At 40.6% G+C, this 10,255-nt stretch overlaps 1 pseudogene; it reads left to right on the top strand.

The window, feature by feature from the left end:
• Positions 1-4,639: 4,639 nt before the first annotated feature.
• Positions 4,640-5,465, top strand: LOC114619388 (annotated as a pseudogene).
• Positions 5,466-10,255: the final 4,790 nt, after the last annotated feature.

Genomic DNA, 10,255 nt, shown 5'->3' on the forward strand with positions numbered 1-10,255 from the left:
ATGTCTCAGACATTATGTAGATGCAGAGGATAGAGTGCTAAATTACATAAAGGCAAAAGCAGCTCTTACTGTCTTACAGATTCTAGGATGTGTGACAGATAATAAAAAGTGCATGCAAGTTAATACTGTGGTATGTGAAGAGGTTCTTATGCTAAGAAGAAACTGAGCAAATATGCATAGAAAGCACTGCAGGGCTATCATTTAAATAGGCCAACCAAAAGGCAACCCAAAGGGAAGGTAGTGTCTGAGTCATCATGGGTATCACATAAGGTATGTGTAGTTATGTGTGCAATCAATGGAAAATATATTGAGCAGAAAATGGAAGTGACTCATTCAGTAAGGCTAAAGGATATCATGTGATTCCTAGGCTCTTTCTCTCTCTTTTAACTTCCCAAAGCATAGCTTTTAGCCACCTAAGCACAGCAAGTGAAATGCTGGTAAGAATGGTTGGACACCATTATTTTTCCTGCTGCTTCTGTCCAGGAAGTTTTCCCTCTAAGATTTCACCTCAAATACATCATTCACCCTCACATTTTATTGGCTTCAATATCCTCTACTTTCCTAAATAATAGAATTCTTATAATTAGCGTAGACCAAACATTTAGAATCACTGTCTGATAGATCAAATAAGGAGAGTTTTAAAGTCAAATTTCCTGTAATCTCTTTTTGTTCTCTCTTGTTTTATAATACTTACACATAATCTACTTTCACATAATATACAATACTTACACATAATATACTTACACATATAATATTTACACATAAATACTGAAACTGAAACTGGAATACAAACTTTGGACATTTGTCTTTAACTGCAGCAATTTTCAATTAATAATAATATTTTAAATTTTTACTCATAAAAAATTAAAGATAATTTGGTTCTGTTCATTGCCAGTGGAAAATGTTTTCCAAGATGAACATGTTTTATTAAGTTTAAAATGCATACATGTTTAGTAAATATTTATATTACATAAAAACGATTACCTACCATTTATATCACATTATTCACCTACATCTTGATACACTTCAGTGGCTTAATTACTTCAGTAAAGTTCTCAATATGTAACTTTGGAAAAGAAGATGTCTATGAAGCTAGGACTGTCTTAAAATTCAGGCCTGCATTTCAGTGTTTGCTAATGAATGTTCCTTAAGTATCACTTTCTGGGTGTTCTTCAGACATTCCAGGCTCAAATATGTGTTTTGTTGTTGTTTGTTTGTTGGGTCCAGCATAGTCATGGAAGGGACCGCATGACATGGTTCCTGCTCCTGGAGCAGAGTCAGCAAGACATGGTCTCCTCAAGTGCTGATGGTTGCTGAAGCCATAAAGCTTGTTTGCAGAATACTATACTGAAATGTGTACATTTCAGTTTATGTTTCTCTTTTGGAGAATGTTCTCCCTGTCAAGATTAATGGCTCTGTGATAATCAGAAACTGCATGACTCAAGGAAGCAAGACACTCTCCTGTGACAGTCTCTCTGTGACATTGAGACCTTCAGAACAGCCCTTTAGGCTGTGGGAAAGAACTCTGAAAACACAAGTTCAAGAATACATGAATCAACCTGAGATCAGTTCTTTACAGGATTTCTCAACTATGAAAAATAAAAGAATGCAATATGAATTATATGAGGGGTTTCACAGACCTGAAAAACTTAGAGGCACTAATGAGCCAGCTTTGTTTAAAAGATGTTAAAGAAGGAAATAAAGAGATTTAGGGAGTGGCAATCTCAGGCCAAGAGCCCACCCAGCTAAGCTTATTGTTTGTGTTTGCAGTTGAACAAGAAATAGTTTAGACTTTTAATCTGGAATAAACTACCATCCAGAATTGGAGGGCACAGTTGTGAACCAGATATTGAGGCTGGAAGACACGGGATTTTGATCCCGATGTTGAGGAGTGGTGTCCATGAAAGGCTTAGGGCCAGGTGTGGTGGTATATGCCTTTAATCTCAGCATTCAGGAGAGAGAGAGCCATACTGATCTCTGAGTTCAAGGTCTGTCTACACAGCAATTCCAGGACAACCAAGCTTAGGCAGTGAAGGAGTTGGAAACAGAAAGCTGCTGATAATGTAATAGAACGATAGGGCTCTGTTCCATCTCTAGCAAGCAGTAGAACTCAGCAGCTTTGAACAGGTGGCTCTGTCTTTATAGTCAAGGGGCTAGGTCATAAAATGCTGAATCATGGGATAATCAAATGGGAACCTGGATTAAATGATTGAATTGATATTCTGTTCCTAAGGATGTAGCTTATGCAAAATAAAAGACTGGGCTTTGGCTGCAAAAGAGAGTTTATCTCGAGCAGGGAGCTATCTAGAGCAGAACACAAAGCTGGCCATCATTGATTCTGAGTCCTTTTTCCACCACTCCCAAATACCCCTTCCTCAGGACACCAGGCCAAGCTAAGGCTGGACCTTGATATTTGTTTGGTTTTGGTTTGTTTTTCCAAGTTTAGTTTTATTCCTGTTAATAATCATTTGTGGAATCGGAGCACAGCCAAGAGGTAAGGCACCTGAAGCACAATCAGAAGGGTCTGAATCAATCCCTAGCATCCCCCAAAAGCTGGCGTAGTAGCACACTTGTAAGCCCAGTGTTCCTACTGATAGTACGGAAGCCGAGATGGGAAAAATCCCAAGAACCTCTGAGTCCACAAATCAAATATAAGACTCAGACAACAGAGTTTCTGATTCAAAAAATGTTGAAGGACCTCTGTCACATACCCACATCTACACACACACATGAATAAGCACATACATATCATAAGTTCATACATGTAGACAGATAAAAATAAATAAGTCATTTGGTGGCAGATGTCGACTGAACTCATTCTCCTTTGAAAATCACCAGGGTTTTGGTCTTGTCAGATCTACTACTAATTGTCATCAAAATAATCTTTCCCAAAATTGACTAGAAATGCTTTGTTTGAAATTCACCCATTGACTTTCATCTTTGCATTTGTGGTCATATGAAACATTATTTTAAATTCCATAATATCCCGAGATGTCTTTCACCCTCTGAAAATAATAAAATCATTGTTTTACCAAAAGAACAAGATTCCTTTAAAAAGAAAGAGACCCTATAAAACATGGTAAAACTGAGCCTTCTGCATTTGGGAGTGTGAGTCTGTGCATTTCACACAGCAGCCTTGGAGCAGATTGAGAAAGTTGAAATCAACTGGCTTACTTCCTAATCAGTATGCTAAGAGCCTGTCAGTCCATCTTAAATCAGAAAAAAAAAAAGCATTGAGCAGAAAAAGAATATAAGATTTCTAATAATTAGGCTCATGCATTGCTGAGTTGCCCTCACTGTCACACTCTTCATGGAGAACGAAAACTGTGATGAATGCACTGTCTCCTCTTAATGCTTCTCTGAGAACAGGAGAATCTTTTGATAGAAAAGAACCATTGACGCTGATTTCAACTAGAGAAATTCAGAATTTGAACAAACCAAATTCAAATGTTGTTATTGTTATGAAAGAGGCCTTTGCCATTGAAATGTGCTTAGCAGTGAAGGAAACAGCTTCTATGTAAGCACTTTTCATAACTCATAGGCAGGGATATCTCGCCAGGTCACAAGAAATAGGTCTCTGAAAAGTGGAACTATCAGTGAAGTGCCTTCAGTGGTCATTCAGAAGGTTCTACAACCTTCAGTGTATAAACTTGAACGTAGGCGGAGTTCTGCGGGCAAGGAAGCGCCATTACAGGTGTTCTGCCTGTGTCATTCAGATGACACCAATATAACCAAAAAAAAAAAAATGTGAGTATTGCCATTGAAGGAACAAGGACAAGAACTGATAACTTTTCAGAGAGAGTATAGTATCTTACACTATGATGTGAGTTAAAATAATGTGTATCAGTTGGAGATGTCGCTCAGTAGTAGAGCACCTGCCCATGATATGGGAAACCCTAGCTTGTAGACTGTTCCTTGTTCTTCTTACATGTCTGTCCTTCACTCTATGAACAGGAGGGAGAGGGAGAGAGAAAAGGAGGATGGGTCAACTCAATTCTCAACTATACAGGATCTGAAATCAACTAAGAAACAAGACTCTGGGTGAGTCCATGAGGAGATTCCTAGGAAGGAATTACCTGAGAGAAAATGACTCTTCCCTAGAAAGGTTCTCTTCTTGTGAACTACCCAGACACAAAGAGATGCAAAGAGAAATTAGTGTCTTCTAATTGGCTGCTTCATTTTCATGCTTGTTACCATCTCTACCCCATTTCCCACATTTATGTTATTTTACTTGTTGATTTTTGCTGTTACTGCTACTGCCATGGGTTTACTGGTTCCGAATACAACTTCTTGGACTTGCAACAAGAACTGAAGATCAGGGACTCTCTGAGAATATTCCAGGCTTTCAGTACTGGCTTGAGACTGCTGTTAAATCCTGTTTCATAGACTTTGTAGCTAAAGTATTCTCACAGCCTCTCCAACATGAAATGGGCATTGTTGATCGATATGGAGCCTATATTGATTGTGAACCATCTAACCAGTTTGGTTTTCCTACAGAATCTAGACTAACATAGACAATTGTGGGAAGAAGTGAGAAAGAGGGAGGGAGAGAGAAGGGGAAATGTTTTGGTGTTTTCTCTTTAAAAGTATGTCATGTTTATTGTGTTAGGGTCCCCACCGACTCTTGTGATCTCATTAAATGTACTTCCTAACAACTCTATCTCCAAATTCAGACACACTGAAAATTAGGGCATCATTATGTGAACTTGGAAGTAACACAGTTCAGGATATAGTAAGGTCTTCACTTTAAACCCATGACGTCCATAACGAGGCCCTCTACATCTGCTTCCGTACCCTCAAGCTCACCACACCAACCTATGGAGACCTGAACCATCTCGTCTCAGCCACCATGAGCCACAGTGTCACCATCTGCCTCCTTTTCCCAGGCCAGCTTAACGCTGACCTTCGAAAGCTGGCTGTCAACATGACGACGTTCCCACGTCTCTATTTCTTCATGCCTGGCTTCGCCTCTCTCACCAGCCTTGGAAGCCATCAGTACCGGGCCCTCATTGTGCCTGAATTTACCAGCAGGTCTTTGACACCAAGAACATGATGGCTGCCTGTGACCTGCACCATGACAGGTAACTCACAATTGCAGCTGTCTTCTGTGGACAGAGGTCCATGAAGGAGGTAGATAAACAGATGCTCAATGTGCAGAATAAGAACAGCAGCTACTTTGTGGAATGGATCCCCAACAAGGTCAAGACAGCAGTCTGTGATATCCCACCACATGGCCTCAATATGGCAGTCACCTTCATTGGAAACAGCACAGCCATCCAGGAGTTCTTCAAGCATATCTCACGGCAACGTTCCGCTGGAGGGCTTTCCTCCGCTGGTACACAGGTGAGGTCATGGATGAGATGGAGTTCGCTGAAGCTGAGAGCAACATGAACTGCCGCGTCTCTGAGTATCAGCAGTACCAGAATGCCACCACAGAAGAGGGAGAGGATTTTGGAGAGACCTAAGGCAGAAAGCCTTGCATCATCACAGGCTGCTTAGTTCCCTCAGCTTTCTCCAGCTGCCCTTTGTCTTCCCATTTTCTTTCTGCTTCCTCTGTCCTGTTTTTGTTTCGTTTTGTTTTCTCATTTGGGGTGGGGGATGGGGTGGGGGGGTGGGGTGGGGTGGGGGTAAACAGTGCCTGCACCCATGGCAGTCACTCAATAAATATTTGTTTGTGGGGGGGAAAAAGATAAGCAAACAGTTTTGAAAGTCTTCAAGACCAAGCCCGAAGTACTTGTTACTCTGTCTATGTCACTGAATTTGCTGACTACAGCCATCTTCTCAGCATCTTCTCTCTTCCTCTCCTCATACCACCTAGCAAAACACATGTACCAGACCACTGATCTGCACACATATGTTGTTTCCTGTTTCTCTCTTGAGTGAGGCTTCTCATGAAATCTCTGTGGTATTTATCTAAGCTCCCTTTCTTTTTCTCTAGGCGTTCTCCATCTTCTGGCAAGCTTCTACTACCATTCAGCTTTAATCAACACATCCTCACTACCTGATCTCCCTGAGCCAAGCTTACCACCTTCTGTGTGAATCTGAATGCCTCTCTTCCCAGGCGCTCATGTTGTGAATGCTTGTTCCCTTGTTGGTGGCAGCTGTTTGTTTGGAGACATGGAATTTTTAGGACTTTAGCCTTGGCTAGCAGAGGTGTGTCACTAAGGCCCAAACTTTGAAGGTTATTCTGCTCTAGTACAATCTATTCTGCTCTGGTACAATCTACTACTGGTCTGACATACCTGACTAGCTCATGACACAAATATCTTTGCCATGGATTGGACAGATTCTCATGCTACACCTTGCCTACCATGACAGAACAAAATCTCTCTAGAGCTATACTAAGCTAAGCCTTTCGTTCCTTAAATTGTTCTGTCAAGTGTTTCGACAACTGCAACAAAAGTGAACCCTACAACTTCCTAGAAGTTGCTGAACTAGGGACTGGATTGAAGGACTGTTTTCTAGATGCCTCCAGACTTATAATTGTCTTCCTATTTCTTTCTTCTGATTAAGACAAGGAAGTTCCTTGAGGACAGAAACTAAAGTCTTATCCATCCTATATTTTCTGTAATAACATGCTATCACTGATAATGTAGTTTCATGGGTATAAACAAGATGTTTAATGCAATAAATTGTTGGGTAAGTGAATGAGAGAGAATTCTTGACCAGAAAAATATGGCATGTTTCTTGACCAGAAAAAGGGCACATTTCTTCTGATGAAGTAGACGGGAAGGAAGAAATAAGAATGTGGATTAGTAAGGCCCATAATAGAAACATGAAACATCTCTAGATACTTATTGTTGGGAGGACTTAATGCAGGGGTGTAGGATCCAGGGGAGAAAAGGTCCAGTGAGGTTTAGTTTTCCAGTACTGAAATGATCCATTAGAGCAACTCAAGGTAGATGTGACACTTCAAAGTTTTACAGTCTGTAACAAAGCAAACAATATTAACAGGTCTATGCAGGGTAAAAAGGATGCAATATGGACTCCAAAGACCCAGTCACTGCCCAGGCATCCCAGAGGAAAGACTCTTACCCATGTGTATCTGTGAACTGAAAGGTTGGCTGGGAAAAAAACTATAAACAGAAAGGTACTGCGCCAAAACAGAGAAAAGTACCTTAGGCATTGCCTCTAGTGAAGGTTTCTGAGGAGCTTCCTGGGAAGTACTGAGGTCCTCTGGCTCAATAAAGAGGGCACTGATATACATAGGAATGTGTGGACTGGTGTGTAGGGAGATGGTCTAATCAGTTTCAGTTATTTACAGAAAATCATATTGCATAGGCTATGCTACAAGGCTGGGCTGGGAGGCTAGCTTCTCTATGAAAAGCCTTCTTTACTGTTATGACTGAATAGGACTCACTCTGAGAGTTCACAACAAGAGTTCATTCCAAAGTGGATTTGGATTCCTTAAAAGGAATCCTCTAGCATTCAAAACATCAACTATTCAACTATATGTCTATAAATTCAAGCATACATGAATTAATAAATAACAGGAACAGTCTCAGCTGCCTGTAGCACCAAATTGAATAAAAGACCCGAAAGATGAGAATAGCTAATGTCTGCTTCTGTTGAGCCATTTGGTTTAGCTACTTCTGCTCAGAAAGAAAACCCTGGCTTCTTCTTCTTAATAGCCTGATACATCTTGCATGGAAGACTTACTGGAATCTTAATTGGAACCCTTTAGTGGGATTTCAGTAAACATTCCTTCCAGGATAACATGTTTCTGTCCTTCTCCCTCTCTCCTCTCCACCCCTCGCTCCTCTGACTACACGCACATATCACAATGACAGCATCAGCCAAGCAGTAGGCCCCGAACACGACAAAGTAGCTGCTTTTCTAGCAATTAATGAATTTTCCTCACTTCTTAAAAACTCCACTTACTAAATTCCAGGAAGAAACTTTAAATGGTTACTGTTTTTAACTTCTCAGTTCTGCCTTCAGGAATTCACTCTTTATAAAACGGGACAGTTGTTATCAGCAGCAATCTAAACACCCATCACTAAGGGGAGGCTAGACATAAATCGGATGGGTCTGAAAGCATGGATGATACAAAATCACTAAAATGAGACATTAGAAAGACATTCTTAGACAAAATCTGTTCTATAGTATTAAGGATGTTTTGTAAAATAACATATATTATTTCTACTTCCACAGAAATACAGTTAGAAGAACAAGCCTCCAAATGATAATAAACCACTTCTATAAGTAAAAGTATTTTAGGCAACTAGTCTCACCACATTTTACTTTTTAAAACCTTTATATGATTTTATTCTTATTTTCACAAAGTATATTTTAGTTTTGTAAAAAAAAAAAACAACTTGGGGCATACATTTGATGTTCTAGTTTATAGATTTTAAGATAAAACTCCCCTGTGTAATTAAATGGTTCTCTAGCATTCCGGCTGTAGCACTCAGGAGAGCAGGCCTTGCACCTCACCTGGGAAGCACAACAGAGGCGATCCTGTTGGCATAGTCACTGGTGCAGTGGCCCTGAGAGAGTGAGAGCTGGCCCTGCCACTTGTCTGTCCTGAAATGGTAGCCTAGAGAAAGAGATACCATCTCCCCTGTGGCCCCTTGACTCTTGTCACTTATGGCAGATAGGAGTGCTGGCATAGGGATCATGAGAACTTCTCTGTCCCTCACCAGCAATAACACTCAGGAGAGAGGACCAGAGCAACAGAATAGAGCTGGCCCTGGTCGGAGGAGTTTCAAGTGCTTAAGGGTGATGGTGTGAGACTGGGAGAGCCCACCTAGCTCCTCACCAGCTGCAGCACTCGGGAGAGTGCGTCCTGTGCCTCACCTGAGCAGCACAGCAGGGCTGGCCCTGATGGCATGGGCATGGATCAGCCGCCCTGAAGGCTTGAGAGCAGGAGGGAGCTGACTCTGCCTCTTACCTGCTGCAACATTGGATGGGCCATCCAGGGCAAGACAGGAGAGCTTTCCCTGGTGGTGTGGGTTCAGGAGAGCTGGTGGTATAAGCATCTTTGATACCTCTCGGTCCCAAATCCAAGGCTTTGAATTGACCCACCCCAACATCTACCCCATTAATGAACTGCTGGATTGCATGAAGGGGCTGGTCATACAGTTCTAAAACTATGTGACCTCCATGACACAGGGCAACCACAGGATGTCCAAGAGGAGTCCCAATGAGGTTACAGTATTGATGATGTAGCAGGAGCTAGAGTCCACAAACCAGACCAACAACTTCTTGCAATGAACATTTTTAAGCAAAGTATGGACAAGAAGGTATACTGTGGGACACACTGCTACATACTACAGCTTTGGGGAGTTTGTTTTAATACATTTTGGGAAAGTTGCAACGGTAGAGAATGGGTTTGAGGAAAGGAGGAGATGAGTGGGAGTGGGGTGCATGATGTAAGAGTCACAAAGGACCAATAAAAAGTGTTTTTTTAAACCCAGTGGGGGAAAAGGAAGAAGAAGAAAAAAGGTCAAGAGAAAACACAGTAATGGCTGTAAGTCTTCCATGAACACAGAACTGACCAAGAGCTGGGAGTGGCAAGACAGAAAAATCTAACAACATGACCTAAGCAACATTTGTGGAAGAATCATAAAGGGAAGAGAATTGTTGGTATGCATCCAAACTTGAATTCTCAGGTTGCTTTAATTTTGAACAAGAACAACAAAGCTTACCTTTGATTTCAAACATTTTTTATTATCATCACTTCTTAAGAACATGTGTTCATATATAACAAATTTTCCTGCAGGCCTTTATGATCACTTAGCTTCTGGAGGCAAACGGTGTATACTATCAGTTAATTTGCTTCCTAGCTATCTTTACAATGATTAATGACTGGCCATACAGAGAAATTTGCCTATAATTTGTTTCTCATTAACATCACACAAGAAATGTTGACAGTATCAATTGAACCTGAATAAGCTTCTTGGGCTCAAGAATATTTAAGAACCATTTTTGGTATGCTTGCTCTAGTGAATGGATTTTAAACTATTTAAAGTAGAATTTACAGTAAAAGTACAAGTTTTTACTAAAATGAAAAAAAAAACAGTAAACCAAAACATTAATTTATTAAATTATAAAATTTCCTCTTGACCCAACCAGAACTTTACGTATAAGAACAGAAGACAAAGGGACTATTTTGCTTATTCTGTGTTCTGAGCTACTGATAAACTATTATCTTGGGTTATGAAACTGGGCGCTGTATCCTCAGGTAGTAAAATGCCATTAGGGGATTCCATGTTACACAATAAATATAGAAGTCATTGTGAGGTCAAGGAAA

The sequence above is a fragment of the Grammomys surdaster genome, unplaced genomic scaffold (assembly GCF_004785775.1).
Source record: "Grammomys surdaster isolate TR1022 unplaced genomic scaffold, NIH_TR_1.0 150, whole genome shotgun sequence".
Taxonomy (NCBI): domain Eukaryota; kingdom Metazoa; phylum Chordata; class Mammalia; order Rodentia; family Muridae; genus Grammomys; species Grammomys surdaster.